This window comes from Acipenser ruthenus, chromosome 3 (genome assembly GCF_902713425.1).
Source record: "Acipenser ruthenus chromosome 3, fAciRut3.2 maternal haplotype, whole genome shotgun sequence".
In the NCBI taxonomy this organism is placed as follows: Eukaryota; Metazoa; Chordata; class Actinopteri; order Acipenseriformes; family Acipenseridae; genus Acipenser; species Acipenser ruthenus.
Window position 1 is genome coordinate 76,860,876 of NC_081191.1, and position 23,679 is coordinate 76,884,554.

Sequence of the window (23,679 nt, forward strand, 5' to 3'; positions counted from 1 at the left end):
AACAATAATAAATTGATTGCAGTCCAGATAATTAAGACACGTTATCCACTGGCCAAACAACACTGTTGTTATTGCAAATTCTGTGCTTGTTTCCTCAGTTCTTTCTTTGCCAGCCTTTTCTTCATTTCAGCATCTTGCCATCAAGGTCCTGTTTCCCATGTCCCTCGCCCTTGCTATTATCTACCGCCCACCAAAGAATAACTCAGCTTTTATTGCTGAGTTTTCGGAATTCTTCTCACTCATCTGCACTTCTACTTACAAAATCCTACTCCCAGTGTACTCATGTTGAAGTCAGTCAGCCCTAGTGACTGACTTCAACATGCTCCTGGACTATCTTGGGCTCTCTCAATCTGTCAATGTCCCCACTCACACCCGAGGACACACCCTGGATCTGCTCATCACCAGGGATCTTGACCTCTCCAATCTCTCTGTCTCAGATATCTCTCTCTCTGACCATTTCTTAATCACTGCTAATACTAATCTTCCTGCTCCTTCCCCCGCTACTGATACTGTTATTTCCTTCTGTCCCAAGAATCTGCTGCATCCTCTGAAACTTTCAGAAGTTGTCTCTTCATCCTCTTTAACTGGTACTCTCCCGTCTTTGGTTGACAATGCAGTGACCCCTTACAATGCCACCCTTACTCAGATCATTGGCACCGTTGCCCCACTTTCAACCAGAATGGTCAAGAAAGATCACAACTGCCCATGGTACATCCTTGAACTTCGATTATGTACGACTAACTGTTCACAAAGAGATCTGGACCGACCATCTTGGTGGCTACAGGCGTGCGCTTGCTGCTGCCAGGGTGAAATAGTTCTCTGAAATCATAACTATGGGACACGGTAAACACAATGTTTTCTTTAAAACCATTGACCAAATCCTACATCCAGCCACTTACTTGTCATGATTTCTCCTCTTTCTTTTGGAACAAAATTTCAACATCTATTCTACGCTCTCCTGCCACAAACAGAGTTTACTACGTGACCACCTTGATTCGCCTCCCGTTGCCCCACCTGCTCTCTTCTCCTTCTCTCCTCTCTCCATTACTGATGTCCCCAGCCTACTGTGGAAATCAACTACTGACACATGCCCCTTGGACCCCTGGCCAACTAATCTTGTCCATCTCTGTGCTTCTGATCTTGCTCCTTTCATTATGCACACTCTCAACCTGTCCCTGGATTCAGGCCAGGTTCCTGCTGCCCTTAAGCTTGCCCGAGTTATGCCGGAACTCTAAAAACCCTGTCTTATCTAATTTCCATCCAATCTCCAATCTCCCTTTTCTCTCCAGAACTCTCGAAAGGGCTGTAGTCAGCTGGTGAAACATCTCATGGATAACAATCTGTATCACAGTACTGAAACTGCTCTGCTCCGGATTGTAAATGATCTCCTGCTTAATGCTGATGCTGCTGCTCACTCTGTGCTTGTTCTCCTTGACCTAACAGCTGCTTTTGACACCATAGATCATAGCATTCTTCTTGACCGCCTACAGAAGTATGCTGGGATCTTGGAACCTGTCTCTCCTAGATGTCCTCTTATCTGGCTACCTATCTGGACACATGCAGTCTGTTTTCTATGCTGGATGCAGTGGTGTCGCATACCCAGTAACTTGTGTTGTCCCCCAAGGATCTGTTCTTGGGACTCTTCGAAATCTACATGTTTCCCTTGGGTCACCTCATCCGCCAGCATAGCCTCATGTTTTACTCCTATGCTGATGACACCCAGCTCTACTTAAAACCCGACCCTGGAAGTCCCTCTGCCATTGTCCGGCTCTCGGCTTGCATTCAAGACATCGAAGTCTGGATGTCTGCCGATTTTCTTCAGCTCAACACTAGCAAATCTGAACTCCTTCTAGTGGATCTAAAACTCAACTTAAGAATCTCAATATAGTTGCCCTGAACTTCAGAAACTGTCTGCTGCTGCCTTCCCCCACTGTACGAAGCCTTGGTGTACTTCTGGACAGCAACCTCTCCTTTGATGCCCACATCTCCTCCGTGGTCAAATCTTCCTTCTACCACCTTCGAAATATCTCCAAAGTCTGTCCCTACCTTTCCCTCCCAGATGCGGAGATACTCTGTCATGCATTTGTCTCCTCTCGACTTGACTACTGCAACTCTCTATACAGTGATCTTCTGGCACGTGCCATCTGACTGCAGCTAGTTCAGAATGTTGCCGCCAGGATCCTTACCATTTCCTGAGTACCTCTTTGGTGCGTGATGCTTCCACCGTCAATTGCTTTAAATCAGCTCTGAAGACCCACTTGTTCTCTCTTGCTTTCCATGCTCTTAAGCCTGATATTTGTTATTAGCTGTTGTGTTTTTGCTACTTCTAATTTTTTATTTTTTTTTACTGTATCTTATACTCATGATTCAATACGACATATGCATCCACAATGTTTTAGAATTTTCACATCCTAGCCTTGTATTTAAAGTATTATGCTTTGTTTTCACTGTATTTAATGTATAATGCTTTTTTTTTTTTTACTGTATTTAATGTATTATGCATTGTTTTTTTACTGTATTTTGTAAAGCACTTTGTGATGGTGGTCCACTATGAAAGGTGCTATATAAAATACAGATTGATTGATTGATTGATATTCTACCTTTTATTAAAACTGTGGAACAATTCAGTAAAGCATAAATTGTAAAGGGGTTGACAGAAGGGGTACAGTATTTTTTTTTTAAGTTGAAAACCACTGCTGTACAGTATTAGAGGTTTTATCCTTTTAATGGGAGGGGCCACCTGATTTCATTGAAGTGTTTCATAGATGGGTAAAATCGTATGCCCTTGCTGGGATGCCTTGATATTCTTCTGTTTTCTAATGCCACTTTGGAATAAAACATGTTTCTAGCTATAAAATAAACATGCAATAATTGATCACAAACCCAGGCATGCATAATTTAGTCAATTTAATACTGTCATAGAAATTGTCAACAATTCAACTACCTTCACATGTACAAGGACAGCTAACACAAACATGATAGTTATAATGATGACATTATAATGAATACTGTGACTGTAGTCTTTAAGATGAGTTCAAAAGTGGTTCTGCTAGGTGCTAAATTTTATTAAACATATCAAGTGATGAATGTTTAAGGCAGGAATGTCAGCATTTACATTGTGTCTAGGTTTGCAATTTTCTCTTTCGTTAGTGGCAGAGTGATATTTGTCTCTAAGTACTAGTCTGATCAAAAACAAATCCTACATACTGTACAATTTTAAGAAAACCATCTCTGGTTCAAAACATACATTTAAAAAGCTCTTTCCCTTTTGTACTGTAAGTCTTTAAAATATTTCACATTTGAAGTCAATAAACAGAAGATCAAACATGGAAAAAAAATGTCTCATCAATATAGTACACAGTAATATCAAATAAAAAGCATGTCCCATTGTGCACTGCCACTAAGCACATCCATCATTTGGACATATCTCTCATGTTTAGGGCCTGCATGTTTGACAGCTTGACTAGAAGCCTTAGCTTTGTCTTTGAAGTGTCATTTTGTGAAAATCATCCCAAGCTTGCATTCCAAATTGTGAAATGTTCATAAATAACAAATTGTTTCACATTTTGTGTTCTGCAGTGCTGTGGCCTGTCATTTGATGGCATTTTTACTCCAAGAATGCTTCCCTTATCTCAGTCTTAAACAGAATTTCTTTCAGCTGATTTTAAAAATATCTACCAGTGCATGTGTTGAGGTGTTTGGAATTCAGTGAAATAAGAAAGTGGGAATCATATCACTCAAGATCTACAACAGGTTCCTTAATTATGTATTCCATTTTTGACAGACTTATTCCCATGTGGCATACATATTTCTTCAGGCCTTATTAAAAACTTATAGCCATTTCTGAAGTGTGACTTAACCTTCTAGTTACTGTTTTGCAGCTACTTCCCATCACATCTGTAAAATAAATAGAGAAATCTGAAGTCTAAGTATGAATACTTGTTGAATTTAACTGTTTACACTACTCTATTCCGATTCCATGGTTTATGCAAAACATGTACTTTTAGGATTTAGGCTAGGCCATTTACAGTTGGCTACAGTACTTCACATCTGGGATTAACCTGTATTCCATATTCCATTGATTTTATGTTAATGGGTATAATAAAAACCTCAGAAGATCTTGTTTACTGATGGATGCTCTTTGAATGCCAGGCTGTCTGTGTGGTTTTAATGATTATAAGCAATTACTGAGTAGCTCCCACAATCATTGGCACTGGCTCTGAGGCATCTTTATATTACATAACAAAGTAAGAGCTCGTAGATTATTAAACTACCCAGATGGTATTGAGGAATAAGCCTGAGTGATTTTACCAAATTTTGGGGGTTTAGTAGAAAAACAGTGAATAGAGTGCCCAGTGGAAGAAGCAGTAAGTAATACAAGCTTTGATAGCTTTTACTGAAAGATTAATTTTGAAGAATGCAAAAAAAATAAAAATAGATCCAAATGAATAAACATGTTTGAACAAAAACAAATTAACTTAATTTTGAAAAATGCACTTCTTGTTGTTAAAACATTTGTCAATGTGTATTTTTAGTACTGTAAGCAGTAACAGCGGGTTTTGTTGTTTAGCCTTTAGCTCGATGTGTAGAGCCAGGTATTATTATTTATCAGCAAATAAAGAGCTGCTTTTTTTCACCGTAAACTGTCTTGTGTCTATCATTACTGAGCACAGCATCACCACTGCACCTGTGCACTACAAACCACTTTGCCACATAACCCTAAAATATTGCCCGTTGCACTTTGCACAAAATGAAACAAAATGTTGTACTGGTTTTAATTAAAATGCTATTTTAGTTGTTATTGTTTTTGTTTTTTTTCACTGAGTAGGTATTGTTTTCTGCTGACATTTTCATTAAACATTGTTTCATTTATTTGACATTCATGGAATATGCGATTCACAATATTAAAAGGTTCCAGCAAGCACCTGTGTTTGTAACGTAGAAACAGGGATTAACAGGAAACGAAGTGTGCAAATGGAGGCTGGGCACGAGCTTGATACTATCCGCTAACCAGCACAGCCACATTTGTCTTGTCAAAATTACAGACTTCTTTTTTTTAACCAGTATTATTTTTAAAAAATCTACTAGCATTCATGTAAATGCACATCTTTCTAATCTGTGGTGATTCTACTGCTTGTTTTCACTGCTCAGGGAAAAACTAAGAAAACATAATCTGTGCCCCAGCCTTTTTGCTCTGCATAAAAGTACCACAGTGCATTGAATATTCCTAACTCGGTGGGAATGACTACATTAAAACAAACAAAAAAAACAAACATTAAAACCACACTTTTAGTTTCATTTTCAACAATATAAAATATGTACTACAGTGTTGCCAGGGATATAGCCTATAGGAATATCCCTATTATTTTCCTATTATATATTTTTAGAGAGATTAGCTGCATATAGTAATAGAAGTTAATGTGAAACAAAAAGAGGCTATATTTGTGGCTTGATTTATGAACTACCATAGTGTGAATGATCAATTCCAGCTCCATTTATTATATGGGTTTATTCAGCCAGGTTTAATATCTCACAAGACTATATGCCAAAAGGAAATTCTCTTAACACTACTTCTGGAAATACTCTCCAAAAAATTTTAATTTTTAAAATTGCTCCCCACCCACCTCATCTTCGTATTCCTGTATGTTTTTATATGTATATCCAGAGAAGTTGGCGACTGAGGGGTAGATGTACCTGATGGGCCAGTCACAGCGCAAACATACCACAATTTGCATTTTAACACTATTGATCATTCTGTGTCAATTGATCGCCTTGTAAATCTGGTAGGATTGTTAGGTATCTCTCGAACAGGTTGCAATTTGTTAAAATAGAGGAGGAGACCTCATTTTTGTCAAAGGTTACATGTGGGGTCACACAGGGCTCAATTCTTGGTCCAACTCTGTTTTCTTTGTACATGCTGCCTCTGGGCAATACTATGCATAAATACAGGGTTCATTTTCATTGTTATGCTGATCATACACAGCTATATTTATCCCTGAAACAGGGTGACACCTCGGCTGTACATATTCTGAGCACCTGTCTTGCTGACATAAAAAAATGGATGCTTGAAATTTTTTTAATCCTAACTCAGATAAAACAGAAGTGATGATTCTGGGATCTCAGAAGCAACAAAGTAATATGTCAGATTTACTCCTTGGTGGCTTCTCTTATGAACTTGCAGACAAAATGAGAAATTTGGGTGTGATCTTCGACCCAAATCTTTTTTTTGAGACACTGTAGCAGGGCAGTAGAAAGCCCTGCTGTTTAAATGTATTTATTTTTAGAACGGGGTCTCCCCCCTCCACCCCTGTGCAGGTTATTTTGTATTTGTTTTGTTTGATTTTATTTATGTATTTATATGATGGCAAAGCGCCGTATGTTTTGTTATTTCTGTGAAGGCGAGGTGCCGCAGGTTTTGTTATTGTTTTATTTAAAATGTTTTCTGGCAGAGGCGAGAGTAGGTACTCGTCTTCTGCCAGGAATAATTAGGAAAGCTCGTGCAGAAGGTGGCCATCTCCCGAATTAATTAGGTGAATTAAATGGTCACCTGTATAAAAAGCCTGCAGCTCTCCAGCTCGGGGTGGGAGTTCAGAGGAGCGTAGAGAGCGGCGAGAGAGAGAAACGAAACTTAAAAGAAAACATAACATACATACAGGAACAGTGAAGGCTATTGCCCAGCCTGACCTGTGTGGTTATAGTGTTCGTGATTATTTTTGTTTACCTTTTTTATTTCGCTATGTGAGCACAGTCTTTTTGTTTAAAACTTTGATTTATTTTTGTTATTTGAAAATAAAGCGTTGCGCCGCGTCGCGTCATTTACTTTAAACTGTAGTGCCTGGTGTCAGAGTTCTTCCTTCCTGCTTCTGCCGTGATGTCACCACCCAGCCACCCTGCCACATGGTGATAAAGCAGTAAACTTAAAAATGCAATGAATGTGGCAACCACTTTTACCAAGCAAACAAATAAATAAAAAACAAATGAATAAAGATGTGTGCGTACCGTCAACAGCACAAGCCTCTTCTTGTCCTTTTCAAGGGTCTGAAGAAAAAGAGAAAAAATTGAAATAATATTCAAGTTCTTATTTTAGATATTGAATCAAAATGTGTATTGAATTATAATTTCAGAGATAATTACTTTCAAAAAGAGCCATAGATCAGGCGTCTGTTCAGTTGTGGCTGCTGACTGTTCTGGAACATCCTGAGTTGTGTTACTCAATAAAAACTTCAAAATATGCGCTGGAAGACGCGTTTCCTGTGCATCACTTTGTTAACGTTTATCATCTAAATTTGCATGTAGGGATACATATTTTTTTCCTTGTACCTAGCCTTATTCAATGACAAGGCTCAGAAACGCTGATTTGTTTCCCAGCTTATTTTTGCCATGAGACATCTCGGAAGAGAGAGCGTGTCATCAAAATTAGAATGGCTCAGCGCCAAAGAGTTAATAGCGGGAGTTGAGTTGTGGTTTGCTGCAGCAGAGGGTGCCTGAAGGATAATATCTATACATGCAGTGGTGGAAGGATCAAAATAGCATTGTTTTTATTTAATGTAAACGTCATCTGTACAATGCATTCTGTTCCGTCTTCATTATACATTTTTTAATATTGTTAAATATATTTAAAAAAATGAAAGGCAGTTTAATCCAATCAGATTCTATAGTGTGGCCCCCACCTTCACCCCCAAAAAGCTTTTCATAATCATACAGTAGCCCCTCGCTAAACCGGACATGTTTGTCCAACATAAGGAAGTGTCGGGTTTAAAAACAATACAATAAAATCGCACACACATACATTTATAGTGCTCAATGCATTTTAAATGTAAATCATTACGTAAATCAAATGATGGGGTGTGCCCTCCCAGGTTCTCCCTGCAACAAAAACAACACCTAATCCAACAAAAGATTTGTTAAAATCAGGGCTGCACAACACCGGTTCTTTTGAGATACTGTCTTTTAGTTGTTGAAAAGCTACTACACATTCTTGTGACCATTGGAACTTTACAGAACCCTTGGTCTTAGTCAGTTCCATTAATGGAAAAGCTATATCAGACAAATTGGGAATAAACCGCCAGTATCAACTGTTGTAACATGGAAAACAGAAATAACAGCAGATACTATTCTACTTGGTTTAAATGATCTGTCTGTTCACAGTACATCTCCTATGCATTGTTAGTTCATAAGGATTAGCAGAGGAAGTGGAAGCGAGTGGTAATATCATCTGAAGCTGCATATTCTTGAGAAGATGGTTAAATTAACCAGCGGCTCCTTCTCCAATGAAAAACCGACTAGACCTAAGAAAGTTCTCACATCTTTTCTAGTGGTAGGCTCACAGCAATCTTGAATCGCCTTGAGCTTATCCAGTTGTGGATTCAGCACACCCCTCCCTATGGTGTACGAGCACCACTGGGCTGCTCCAAGCACTCACTGAAGGTTCTATGATCACCAGATGCAACATGGTGTTTATCTCCTCCTTAACCCTTTGAGTAGTACAAACATACCGGTACGTTCGCTGCTGTCTTATGCTCGGATGTTGGCAGTAACATTAAAACTTTTTGTCTGGCTCGATATTCCCTCTTACGAGCATGGCGATTATACCAGACCTTTTGATGTTGCTGTGCCCCCTTCAGGTTCTGCGCAGCCAGATGAGTGAACTGCTCAGGACGGTCCCTCATCAAGGGGCTCCCACGGTGGCCTGCGAAAAAGAAGCTCAAAGGGAAAGAAACCTGTTGAAACTTGAGGTACTTCTCTATACGCAAAGAGAAGATATGGTAACCAGAGATCCCAGTCTTTGCCTGTCTCGTTGACAAATCGTCTGAGCATTGCCTTCAAAGTTTGGTTGGACCTCTCAACCAACCCGTCAGTCTGAGGGTGGTAAGGGGTCGTTCATATGCCCTGTATACCTAACACTCTATATAAGTTTTTAAGTACTGTTGACATAAAATTACTGCCTTGATCTGTTAGTATTTCTGTGGGAATGCCAACATGAGATATTAAATGTCCTAATGATCTTGCTACAGTTTTTTCTGTAATGTTTCTCAAAGGAAATGCTTCAGGGTAACGTGTGGCATAATCGCTAATGACCAAAATAAAGTGATTACCGCAGCTACTTCTCTCAATGGGACCTTGGTTATAAATCTCCCTCCCGACCTGTGAGGGTGCTGTGTAATGGGAACAGTGTGCCCTGGACTGGATGGTCTGACAATTTATTCCAGGGAAAGGTGGAAGTCGGCCATCTATAAAGGGGGTGGGTATAGCACTTTGCTGCCTGTGAGAATTGAGCAATAGTAACTTCTTGTTATCTGTGTTTCTGCTAACATTGGTCAAGGAAATTACGTAAGCTAGCTGTATATCTGTGCTGTATGAAGTAATTTCTTTGGTCAGGTCGGGTCAGCTCAGCTCAGGTCAGAAACTAACATCTACACTGATGGCGGCACAGAAACTAGCATCTCTGTGCCATGCTGGATCAGAAAAACAACATCTCTGATGCCATGAAAGCTCATCTTGACTGAGAAGTAAATAACATCTGCACTGATGCCAGATCAGAAAACCATCAACTGAGACTTGTATGTGCGATCACTGATGTATCACCTTTGATTTGCTTTGTTCCAGCTTGCATTTTGATTCCTGAATAAACTATTTTTGATTAACTTTACCTGAAGAAGATTAATTATTTTTAAAAAGAAATCAAACCTCTTACTTATTGCCAAACCTAGCAATGAGATGTTGACCCCTGACCAGAAAACACCTTCGGGCAAAAAAATCCCTTTTCTGAGGCCAGGTTGACTTTGTGAGTATACGAAGGATTACAGTATTTTATCAAGTACAAACAACCTAGATTTATGTGCCAAAAGAGAAAATGGGTTACATTTATGGTTAGGAACAGACTATCTCCAAACTTTACAGCAGGGAGTTAACTGTTTGTATTCTAGATAAATGTTTTAGCAGACTGTCTCTAAACATTACAGCAAACAGTTATCTGTCTGTGTGCCAAACATCAGTATTTTATTACGGTGATTATACGAAGGATTACAGTATTTTTGCAAGGTCATTTGTAATAAAATAGTCACTGAAGGGAGTGTTTTACAGGGGTAATTTAAAGTCACAAATATCAGTGTGTATGTGATTTATGGGAGATTGTGCACCTCTTGCTGTAGGTCAATACCACTGTGAAATAAAAAATTGGTGTTTTGCCTTTGTTTTTTACTGTCCGGTTTGTAAGTCATGGTAAGGTAACAATCAGACGATAAGTTCCAGTTAAGCCCAAATCAGGCGCATTCAAAAGTGTAAATTAAATATACCATAAATACACGGACCAGTTGATAAGACAGAGCGAAAGGATTACACATTCTGTCTCTTCACCATACATTGGTAAAAGCAAGGCAAAACCTTGGACTAGAAACAAAGGTGTCGCCATGCTTTTTGCATTAGATTAGGGTTGCAGAAATGGAGAACTTCATAGAGGAATATCTTGCAAAGCACAGTAATTTTTGTGAATTCATGTTAGATTTGGCTAAAGAAACTGAGCCAGAAAAATAAACTGGCAGAATTGTTTGAATTTGATCCGCACATAAAAAAGAAAGAGAAGGAAATATTAGCTTTTAAGTTTCGTGGTCTGCAGGTGGTCTATTTGATGTATAAGGGCAAGTTGGAAATGTGCAGAAAGAATGCAAAGGATTTGAAAAAACATAACATTACACTTGAGGGTCTGCAAAAACTTCAGTGACATTATTAAGAGAAATGTACAAGAAAGCACACTGAATGCGACAACACAGAAGGAAACAGAACGGATAAAAGAGGATATTAATGCATTGGTGAGTGGGAGAAAGTGCAGGGAGCATATGCTTGTCTGACACAGAGATGTTTGAATATCAAAGCAGGACACAATTATTATTTTGTTTATTTAGTAGACGCCTTTATCCGAGGCGACTTACAGAGACTAGGGTGTGTGAACTATGCATCAGCTGCAGAGTCACTTACAACTACGTCTCACCTGAAAGACAGAGCACAAGGAGGTTAAGTGACTTGCTCAGGGTCACACAATGAATCAGTGGCTGAGGTGGTATTTGAACCGGGGACCTCCTGGTTACAAGCCCTTTTCTTTAACCACTGGACCACACAGCCCCTCCTCCCCAATAAATGGAAATAATGGAAAACTTTTTACAGTGAGAGAGAAAGAAAAATGTATCTGCAACAAATTAAGATGTATGTGAGCCCAGGAATATTTTATTACAAATATTTTTGTGATTGAATGAATGTTTGTGTGTGAATTAAGTGTGCTAGCAGTGACATCACAGACTGTCAAGAGTTTGTTTGTTTGTTTGTGTGTGAGGTTTATGTTTTTAAGGGGACAGGTGAATTTAAAAGTCACCTTTAAATACAGATTACATGAAAAATAGAGGGTATATTTTAGTTAAAAGGACACTGTGGAAAGCAGCAAAAAGGGATGCTGCATCATTTTGAGTGCCACAATGTTTTCGCTATTAATCGTTACCCTGTCTGCATTGAAGTAATTACGGCTTTCCTTGAGAGGAGGAGAGTGCCCATTACACTATGAAAATGCTGAGTATAATTTGCATAAATGTAATTCTGTTTAAAACAATTTAAGGAAAACGTAAATGTGTTATCGAAGTATACTGGTAATTCTCTAATGATTATAAGTGATTATAATTACAAATTGGTAATACTAATTTGAACAGTAATGAAAGCAAGGACTTTTATATTGCATAAGTGGTTATTTTAATGGTTAAATACAGCTACCATTAAAGTACAAATACATTTATTAGCAAAACCAGGCTGGCCTGAATAAAACACTTTCCAGTTACTTTGCAAGAATGTTAAGTACAGTACTGTAATAGGGAGGAAGAAAAAATGTTTGTTATTATTGCTGAGACATTTGATTGTAAAGAGTATGTTGAAAAGAGAATTCAGGAAAAGAAAACAAATTGAGAAAGAAAGTTTAAAGGTAGGACAAAGCTGTGTCAGTGTTGGGCAGCTGTAACAAAGACAGCCTCTTGGGGGTTTGATGTTAAGTTGGTAGAAAGGGTTATGAAAGGGGGGTAACAAGAAGAGGAGGCTACACACACCACAACCTTGCTGCTCCTAAACCTGTTTCTCTCACTCGTGACACACACACACACATTTTCTTTTTCTCACTGGACTATTTCTAGAATAGATCCTGACACTATTTTGATCGGTTGAATTACATGCTGTTAGTAACTGCAGCAAGAGTAGGGGGTACTTTTATTTCTGTTTGGGAAACATGAACTTTTGAAACTTTTCTTTTCACATTTCTTTTTTTTTTTTGTACTCCGGGCATCTTGCCAAAAAAGGAAAGAGATGGAGTTTAGTTTTTTTTTCTCTTTAAAGTTTTTTTTTTCTTTTGTGAAATTTCAAGGACAGGAAAGCCTGTCTTGAGTTCAGTGAGTTGCATTTAGATGCAAAACATTTTTTAATACATTTATGGGTACCACCTAGTGGTTGCGAATAAATATTTTATATTTTGTCCTCCAGTAAGGGGGGGGGGGGGGGGGCTACAAAAATATACTGGTAGTTTTAGATTCCTTCTTAAATTTCATTAATATATTCACAATTAAAAACAGCACAGCTGCTATAACAGCAAAGGTAATGGGGTATTCCTTATCAGTAGCAAGTGATAAAGTGTACACACTTTGTATCGAGGGTACATAGGGCACTGGTAAAACTACTAGGTATTCACTTGTTACACACCGCCATCTGGTGGTGACTATTATTATTCATAAATAAAATAAAAAGATAGTAACTGAGTTTTCTTTTTCAAGCACAGGTGATGTGCTCAGAGATAACTGTTTGTGGTTAAGGAAAAAAGAAGAACTCACACTTCCTCAACAGCGATCTTGCGAATGAATAGCCTTATATGGTGACACAGGTCATTGAGTTAAGCAGTGGGTGTTCTTTTTCTGGTACAAACCACAACACGAGAGTATGCATTCCCGGGTGAAAGAGGAAAGTCAAGGAGAGAAGGCCTCATTGTGGTCCGAGTGAAATCAAAAGAATTAATACTGCACTTGATTTCTAGCAGGCTGATTCTGACGGCGGTTCAACCAACGAGTCAAGGGGGGAATCAAGCTGGCAACAGGGAGCAGGAACGTGCAGCTGACCATACAGAACGGTTCTCTCTCAGACAACGGGACCATTGAAAACTGCTCTTCTGCTCAGGAACCAATGCCTGAAATGCAATAATATTGTCACCTACTCTGGACATTTGTTTTGTAAACAATGTGGAATTTGAATGACTTACTGTAGTGTTTGTAGGGAAATTAATGATAATGTTATTTGTAACAGTGGGTTAGCAATAGTGTGTTATACCAAATGGATACATCTGTACAGGAGTGAAGCTCACGGGAACGGGCGGGACCGGGAAATAAAAAAATAAAGCTCTCAGGATGGGCAAGAATGGGATTTAAGCTTCCGGGAATGGGAAGGAATGGGACTACTCTGCCACCAGCAGACAGGAAGAGTGTTTTTTTGCTCTTTGAAATCGTAAAAAAGCCTATGACATGGAACTTACATAGAAAATAATATTAACAGGTCTCACGAACATATAATCACATTAATTGTACCAAATTATTTTTAATCGCGCTACAATGAATCAAATAATACCCAGAAATACACAGGGTGCGATCTCCATTTCCTGGTGTGGGGCCAGGAGACTGTGACCGCAGGCTCCTTGCATCTGCCAGTATGGATGACAGCGACAGTGAAAGTGAGAGTAGCCTAATTTTATCAGTTTCAGACACCTCTTGTGAATGTGAATTATGTAGTGATGGATCTGATGTAGAGAGAGAAAACAGGGATTGTCTCCCGTATCAATTCGAGCCATATGCCTCCGAATCAGAAGGTTCAAACTCGGAGAGAGACTCCGACATCACCAACGTGGACGGACCGGAGGGACAGCAGATGTCCGCGGAGAATCAGCGTCTTGGCAACAAAGAATGGTTAATAAAAAAAAAAAACTTACGTTTAACATAGATTGATACTTAAAATATTTCACATAACCCATAATTGTATAGTTATGTCAGTCCTTTAGTTAACAATATTGATACTAGCAGAATAACCGAACGCTGTGGATTGCTACTGGCATGTATTCAACATATCTCTCTCTCTATATACATATACAGTATATTAAGATGTGCAAATCATAATGCAGAGATGTCAAAGGCTACGATTTGGCCATAGCAGCTACTATTTTTTGGAGGTACTGCTTCGGCGCTACGTTGAAGGAGTATGTATAATACTGTGATTTCACTGTGTAACAATTTTTTTTTTTTTTTTTTGGTTCCTGGGTAGTAAGTGTTATTTCCTAATTGCTTATGCCTCAAAAGTATAGAAATTGGCTATTATTCCCCACAAATTTTGCTTTTGTGACCAGGACAGTGATATTTTGAAATTTACCTATTTTCCAGAACATTCCAGATAGATTCAGTGCTGAGTAAACTTGGAGTAACTTCTAGAACTTTCTAGAACTTTCCAGTAATATAAATTGTAGTATAAATACAGGGGCCTTAAGCCCACCAGTTCAGTTTAGTTCCAGCTGCTTAAGTGGATACATATCTGCATCAAGAGGCTGCAAGCATCCGGCAGACGCATTTTGCTATGTTTGCGGCCAATTTATCAAGACAAGAGCGAAAAAGTACTCCATGGAAGCATCTGCTAAGATGTGTGAGGCCTACATGGCATATTTCGGCATGCCTGTCGGGGATCAAGACAAACCCTGGGCACCTCATTTCACCTGCGAGCACTGCAAAAAAACTCTGGAAGGTAAGATGGACAATTGTTGCTCGGAATTTTATGTTATAAAATTTGTTAAAATTTTTAAAATTGTAAAAGTTTTTAATTTTAAAATGTTTTACAATTTTCAATGTTATTGAAAAAATATATGATATATGAAAAATGTTGCGAGAATCTCTTACACATTAGTCATGGGTGAAATAAATGTATTTTTGTAGGATGGTACAGAGGGGAAAAGAGAGCCATGAAGTTCGCTATCCCAAGAATTTGGCAGGAACCCACTGACCACTCAAGCAACTGCTACTTCTGCATGGTGGACCCTTCCAAACGTCGGACTGGCAAGAATGCACCTGCTATCACGTATCCGGACCTTCCTTCATCCATCGCCCCGGTGCCACACTGCCATGAGCTCCCCGTACCCACTCCTCCGGATAGAGAGCAGCCGTCTTTAGAAGAGAGCAGCAAGTCAGAGAGCGAGGAAGACGTTGTAGATCCAGATGACAATTTCAGAGGTGGAGCTGAGGAGAGAAACCCATACTACCCCAACCAAAAAGACCTCAATGACTTGATTAGAGATCTTGGTCTCACCAAGTCCAATGCCGAGCTTTTGACGTCTAGGCTCAAGCAGTGGAACTTGTTGGATGAAAGTGTGCAAGTCGCAGATCACAGGAAGCGTCACCAACCTTTTTCCAGCTTCTTCACCCGTCAAGATGGGCTCTGCTTCTGCCACAATGTGACCAGTCTGTTCGAGGCAATCGGAATCGCCTGTAACCAGAATGAGTGGCGCCTCTTCACTGACAGTTCATCCAGGAGCCTCAAAGCCGTGCTGCTCCATAATGGTAACAAGTACCCGTCTCTTCCCCTGGCTCACTCGGTGCACCTCAAAGAGGATTACAACAGCATCAAGACCTTGCTGGACGCCTTGAAGTATGATGAGTACGGCTGGGAGGTCATAGGAGACTTCAAAATGGTGGCATTCCTGATGGGTCTCCAAGGCGGTTTTACCAATTTTCCCTGCTATCTTTGCCTTTGGGACAGCAGGGACACCAAGGCGCACTACCACAGGCGGGACTGGCCACAGTGGACCGAGTTCTCTGTGGGGAGGAACAACGTCAAGTGGGAGCCACTGGTGGACCCCCGGAAGGTGCTGATGCCACCACTGCACATCAAATTGGGCCTTATGAAACAATTTGTCAGAACTCTAGATAAGGAGTCAGCAGCCTTCAAGTACATTCAAGACTTCTTCCTTAAGCTGTCTGAGGCAAAGGTCAAAGCCGGTGTCTTCGTCGGACCACAGATAAAGAAGATCCTGGAGTGCAATGAATTCCCCAAGAAGCTCACTAGTAAGGAGAAAGCGGCTTGGAACAGCTTTGTCGCAGTGGTTCGGGGCTTCCTGGGCAATCACAAGGCCGAAAACTATGTGGAGCTGGTTGAGACTCTGGTGAAGAACTACGGCACAATGGGCTGTAGGATGTCCCTCAAAGTCCATATCCTTGATGCTCATCTTGATAAATTCAAGGAGAACATGGGAGCGTACTTGGAGGAGCAAGGCGAGCGCTTCCACCAGGATATACTGGACTTTGAACGCCGCTACCAAGGACAGTATAACGTGAACATGATGGGAGACTACATTTGGGGGCTGATTCGTGAAAGTGATTTACAGTATAATCGTAAATCTCGAAAAACTACTCACTTCTAAATCTTTTGTAGTCATTTTTTTATTACTTTAATATAAATACATGTTAATTTGGATTCATATGTTGTTTTTTTCGGACTTTATGTGAACGAAAAGACACAAATTCGCCCGTTTTCTCATTGGAAATAGGTAAATTTCAAAATATCACTGTCCTGGTCACAAAAGCAAAGTTTGTGGGGAATAATAGCCATTTTCTATACTTTTGAGGCATAAGCAATTAGGAAATAACACTTACTACCCAGGAACAAAAATTGTGTTACATAGTGTTTTTAATAAATAAATACATGATGGATACTCCCTTAATGTTTATGAGATATTATTTCAATGCCATGTTTTTTTGTTGTTTATTTTTTTTTAATTAATTAATGGTTCGTAATACTGTATTTCACTGACAGTTTATTGTGGCACTGACATACTAAAATCTCTGAGCCTGGTTGCTTAGTAACCGATTTAGAAACTGAAACTGCCATATGAAACTCTAAACAGTTGTTTTTATATTACCAAATTTATATATTACATCATTATATTGCACATTGTGCTTATAAAGACCCTGTGCTTGCACTGTATTTTTTTCTGAAAAAACAAAAACTAAAAACAAATTACTAGTAGTATACCGGTAGTGTTTAATGCAAAACCCTATAAACCCTAATTTTATACATGAATACAGAAATATCTGTACCTCCAAATAATAGTTGATCTCTGTTTATCACGGGATGGGACGGGACGGGAAAAATTTGGACAGGACAGGATTGGAAATGATGACTCTTTCATGGGATGGGATGGGACAGGAATATTTTTGACAGGACAGGATGAGACAGGACTGAAGTTTTATTCCCGTGTCACTCTCTACTCAGAACACCATCAACTGAGACTTGTATGTGAGATCACTGATGTATCACCTTTGATTTACTTTGTTCCTGCTTGCGTTTTGATTCCTGAATAAACTATTTTTGATTAACTTGATGTGAATAAGATTAATTATTTCTAAGAAGAAATTGAACCTCTTACAATAGTGGCTGTAATGGGCAACATGCCAAGCCGTAAATGTGATATATAAGGGTTGGTGTGGGCTGGCTGATCTATAACTTTTAAAACAGCAAGAAAGAAAGAAAGAAAGAAAGAAACAAAGAAAGAAAGAAAGAAAGATTTCATGATTTTAAGGTCAGGGTTGTAACAAGCAGTCAACTTGATTGTATATTTTACTGAGCAATAATAATAATAATCTTTATTTTTATATAGCACAATTCATGCGACACATCTCAAAGTGCTTTACAGTCCAAGAATAATAATACATAATCATAAATCATCACAGCAGGCTATACACGTAATAAAAACACAATAATACATAATCATAAATAATCACAGCAGGCTATATATGTTAAAACAAAACACACAAAACACAAGTACTGTGCAAACTCTTAAAAAGCCAGTTCCTTACACAGGCTGAAATGCCAGTTTTTTAAAAATGTGTTTTTAGGTGTCTCTTAAAAATATCCACATTCTCTGAATCCTTAATTATTTGTGGATGAGCATTCCATAACTTAGGTGCATAGCAACAGAAAGCCCTATCTCCCATAGACCAGAGCCTGGTTTATGGGACTCTTAAGAGCCCAGCATCAGCAGATTGCAGGTTTCGCACAGGAGTATGTTCAATTGACATATCGGGAATGTAACTTGGTGTCAAACCATTCAAGGCCTTATATCTTAAGAGTAATATTTTAAAATCAATCCTGAACTTAACCGGTAGCCAATGCAGGGATGCCAAAACAGGTGTTATATGTTCAAATGATTTAGATCTAGTTAGGACTCGAGCAGCCGAGTTCTGAACATGCTGTAGCCTGTTGAGAGCATTTTTGAGGCACTAGCAAGCAAGGCATTGCAGTAATCAAGACATGAGGAGACAAAGGCATGCACAAGACTCTCCCCATCAGCAGGATGTTTGTAAGAATAGTTTTTGTGGGGTGTGTGCTGGGGCTGCTGCCAGTAAGGGGATAGGTTGGTTACTTGCCTCTGTAATCAGAGGTTGTGATGATATGGATTGGTTGCACCTAGGTGAAAGCATAGTGTTTAATAGGCACTTTCCTCCTTGTAGCTAATTGGGAGCTGGTAGTGCTGCTGGGGCTGTTAGAGTTCCTTGTATTATTAGCTTCAAAGAATGGCCAGCCCCCACAACGGTTAGAGAACTGCTGTCCTTTTTAGTAGTTGGCTATTATCTGAGATTTATAAAGGACTTTGCAAAAATTGCTCATCCTTTACATGGGTTATTGACTGGTATACCCCAAGCTGAGATTTGTCGATGTCAAGCACAACGATTACAGCAGTGACAGAAGAATGTAATGTGCCTTTTCTACATTAAAACATAAGTTGATAAGTGCTCCAATATTAGCTTTTGTAGATTTGAACCTGTCATTTGTGTTATATTCTGACGCAAGTAACAGAGGGTTAGGGGCCGTGCTGGCAAAATCCAAGATGGTAAGGAGAGGGTGATCGCCTACGCAACAACCTGTCTACAATCTGTAGGGAAAAATAAAACTGATAAACAACATTATTCAAGTCAAATATATGTCTATTTGTATAGCTCAAAAATTATAATTTTAAATGGACAGAGTTATAGGCTCCAGGCTACTGCAAGATTCAACTGAGCCCCGAGAAACACATTCAATACTGTGTTATAATTTTCAACACACACCCTTGTGTGATGTCATTTATGACCCCTCCTTCCTCTATGTTCTGCATTGTCTATTCTGCCTAACAACACAGCCAAACCAGCAAAGAGACATTCCTTTTGAATCTCTTATCAGTGAGAATCATCCATCCTCTGCTTCATAAAGAGGCCCCTTTTGCATTCCTGAGCTCAAGCACCCTACCCAGCTTCTCATATTTTTTGTTGTAGAAAATAACATTGTAAACAAATTGTTGTTCTAATATATACTGTATATATAAACTATTCTAAAATCATCTGAAATGAATGACGTAATTATAGTTCCTTTAAATTGGAATATCTCACTGGCTCATCATTTATTGTATATTCTGACAACAATCTTCTAGTTCATTTGAAATCTGCCCATTTAGGAGCAATGGAGCAGCGATGGGCAGTTGGCAAACTATTGCTTTGATATTAAGTATCGACCTGGCTGTGTGAAACAGAATGCTGATGCCTTGTCCAGGTTGCCGATTGAGATGGAATACAGTCAAGAAGAGGGTCAAGATGGGTTGGAGGTGGTCCAAGCCATGTGTTTGGGGTTAGGAAGACAGATTCTAAAAAATTCAGTAGCCGGAGGAAGCTTTGAGTAATGAAGTAGGCTGCAAAGTATTACCGGGAAGAACACTGGCCCAATGGAGAGATATGCAGAAACATTCATCTGCTTAACCGTGTTTTATATTACTTGCAGAGGGAGCGAGCCCCAGATGCAAGAGAACGAGCCCAGAAGTTAAAAGATTAAAGATGAGGTATTGGACATATCAAGACTCCAAGAATCTGAGTTTGGTGAACCAGTTGAGAGCCATACAACCTCTTACCATCCTGCAGGCAATGGGGTTTGTGAACTTTGTAATAGGGCTCTGTTGAATCTTGTGGGCTCCTTGGAGGCCGAGAAACGGAGTAGATGGAGGGAATGTTTACCTGAAGTAATACATATTTAGCACCAGCTGTAAATCACGTTCAGCGTAAAGGGTCTGTACTCACGTAACTGCGTTCCCCTTTGTACTACCAAACTCCTCCCTGTAATCAGCCCGGCACCCTGTCTCTCCTATCGCTCCCCAAGATGGCTGACTTACGGCTGCATACTACCCCCCTTACACAGCGCCCTTTCTAGCTGGGAGGGAGATTTGTAGCTCAGATTCTCTGTCACAGGGTGTTGTAGAGTCAGTCAGCTCAATCTGCCACATTCTTTTTTTTGTAAAGGTCTAAATTAGCAAATTGCCTATAAAACAACAGTAGTCAAAACACCGGATATGTCAAGACACATTTCTTTTCCAAATTATAGGATTGACTCAAGCACTTTGACAACTGCTAGAAAGATTCTAAGGCACATTTTCTATAACCTTGACTTTCAACAACCTCCCAAAAGGCAGGCAGTATATTAACCTTTATAGTTCAGAGAATGTATTCACAATGTCTGTTATTTTGATGAAAGGTTGTAGGAAGAGCATCTTAATGTCACAGCTACAAAGTGAAGGAAGAGTTGTGCAGTCACCCAATCAGTTTGTACATCAACGTTGCCTGTTAAAGGACATTCATATCTTGTTTAGTTTGATCATTGTAGCCTTTAACCTTAGCACATACCTTGCCTGTATTGAAGAAAACTAGTAAAAAAAAAGTATTAATGTCAATGCACACATGTAGTTCTTGATGACCCCAGGTGCTCTCGCCAGGTATATCTAAGTCCTCCCCAGTTCCATATTAAATTATATACACATCTTCATTAGCATATATTGTTGATTTGATCCATCTATGTACACCAGGATAAGCCGCAGATCATTTTAGCAGAATCCCCCTGGGATTACATCGACCATTTATCAGTATCCTACAGCAGGGTTACCCACAAAATGAGTGGTAACCAGAGGGATTCCATTGTGCTATGAAATGCTCCAAAAAATCTTTATGCAGACATTTAATGTAGGGGCTTGTAAGTGGTCTGAAGTAGTTTCATATTAGTTTTAAATTATAATTTCGTTTTGTGTATTTTTCTTCAGAAAGGAATTAAGCTTTTAATGATTCATAGTACAAAGCACTTCCATACCAAGCAACTATCATTATCTGTTGGTTTGACTTTTGCTGTTTTGCAGCCTCTAGTCTTCTGGAGACACTTAAGACAACGTTTTGGTTGGTAACAGATGGTATTACCTTTCATATGCTGCAGCTCACTGGACAGTGTTGGAGATCTCAGACTAGTATGCCACTGTAGCTCATCCCACAGTGGCTGAATTGAGTTTAGGTGCAGGCTTAACATTATATGTGGCACATACAAAAAAGTATATGATTGCTGGAAGAGTACTGTTTTCCAAGTATTTGGGTTGTCGGTTTGCCCTGCAACTTTAAAAAATACCTGGGAATGAGCAGCAGAAAATAGATATTTTGTGCATTTAATCATTGTATTGCCCATGGGCCATATATAATATGTTTTTGTTTTTTGTATCGCCAAGGTGAAACAAATAAAGCACCTAGATCATGCTTTTGTTTTGTGTGGTTTCTGTTGAAATTTAAAATGAACTAAACATTAAAGGAGCTGATTATCCAACCATTCCTCCACTGTCACATTTGCAGGAATATTGGGGCAAACATTTCCCTCATTATAATACATTCAGTTAGCAATGGTAAAGTGGCTGTTATAAACAAGCAGGTTCTGAGTGTCAGCTAAACTTATTTGTTTTTATCTGCTGCACGCAAAGCGGGGCAACGCATACTAAAATTATGCTTTCCATTTTTCACACTCCATAACTCACAAACTAAGTAGTCTTATGGGGGTCATTAGGCCAGTTTACATGTTGGTTTGTTTCACGTGAATGGACAATGCATGCGAAACTTGGCAGGGAAAGCTCATGAAAATGTCCCAAAAAATGGTCTCAGTATTTTACCGTGAAAGTCTCAATTTCTTGTAAGATTCCAGGAAATGCTTGCGATATCAGTGGCCACTTACACCTGTAAACACAAGTTTCTCGTGAAAATGTTAATTAGTTTGTTTAAGTCCTTCCCTAAAGCTGGTATGAAAGTCACATTGGAATATGTAAGTGTGACAGAGACAGAATGATTCTTGGTGATAAATCTCCATCCCGACCTGTGAGGGCGCTATGTAAAGCGAACAGAGTGGATGGCCAGACAATTAATTCCTAGGGTTAGGCAGAAGTCAGCCATCTAGAAAGGGGGAGGAGCTACGGTACACTAAATCATCAACCAGGAAGGGAAATGATGTTGCAGCCGCGGATTGGAAGAGTGGTTGCAATCGTTAACCAAGGGGGCGTGATTGATGGTATATAAGGGGACGTAGCGAGGTGATCTGTTACTTTGTTATGGTTAACACTAAACCGGAAGGAGACCCGTATTGTAATTGTGAGTGTTTTCTTTGTTTCGTTGTGTCTAAAAACTGCTTGTTTGTTGTTATTAGACGGCTAACACAATCCGGAGCTGTTGGTAAAGGCCAGCACCAAACCTGGACAACACTGCACTTGTGTCACAATTAACTGTATTGCACCACGAGCACTATAGCACTCACTGTGGTCATGTTTCTGTTAACTGCGGGTGTTTAAATACTGAGACTTATTATTTCGGGACCAACCCGTGGATTAAACAGAGCAATACGCAAACACTGCGTATTGCCTGTTATCATTATTGTTTACTGTTTGTCATCAGACTTTGCATTACAAAATAAACCATCATTTCACCAGTACTTTGTTGTTTGTCCTTGTGTTGAGCACTGCATCCCCCCTACACCTGCGCACTGCAAACCACTTTGCCACAGTAAGTTACCATGGTCCAAAGATGGCAGCAGGAGAATTAATGTTTTGTTTGCAGTATTGTAGTTACCAAGTTTCTGTTTAAAACTATTACTAAAAATGTTTGATAAACTGCATCGTGGGCTTGTGAATTCAGGTGGTTACAGCTACTGTACAGTACTTGAGAATACACTTGCAAATAGCTTCCTAAACAATTGTCAAAATTACTTTATTGTAAAACACTACTAAGTACTATGTTTAAATGTGTATAACTATACTCCAATGCAATTTATCCTAGTTACTTATGCCTGAGCAAAACCTGTGTCCATCCTCCACTTTATGTCCGTTGGAGAGACTCAGGTGTTACTATCCATAAGGGAAGAGGATATGATGAGGCAGCTTAATACAATGCACAACACGAACATTGTTTAACCCACTCCCAAAATAAAATGTGCTGTGGAATTTTCACTACTTATTCCTTGGGAATCAACAATACTCAATATTCCAATTCTTTATTAAGCAGAAGCAGTCATACATCTACAGCACAAATGAGGATGCTATATTTGGTATAAAGAGATACAAAATAAGCTAATGAAACAAAAATGTGATACAAAATAAAAGTACACCGTCGGGTTGCAAAAATAAAAATAGCCGTGCATCTCTAATAGCAGGACCCTCTTCATATCTGTAATAGCAGGACCCTCTTCATATCTCTAATAGCAGGACCCTCTTCATATCGCTGTTGTGCAATTCTTGGCTGAGGCTGAGGTGGCTGTTCCTATGCTTGC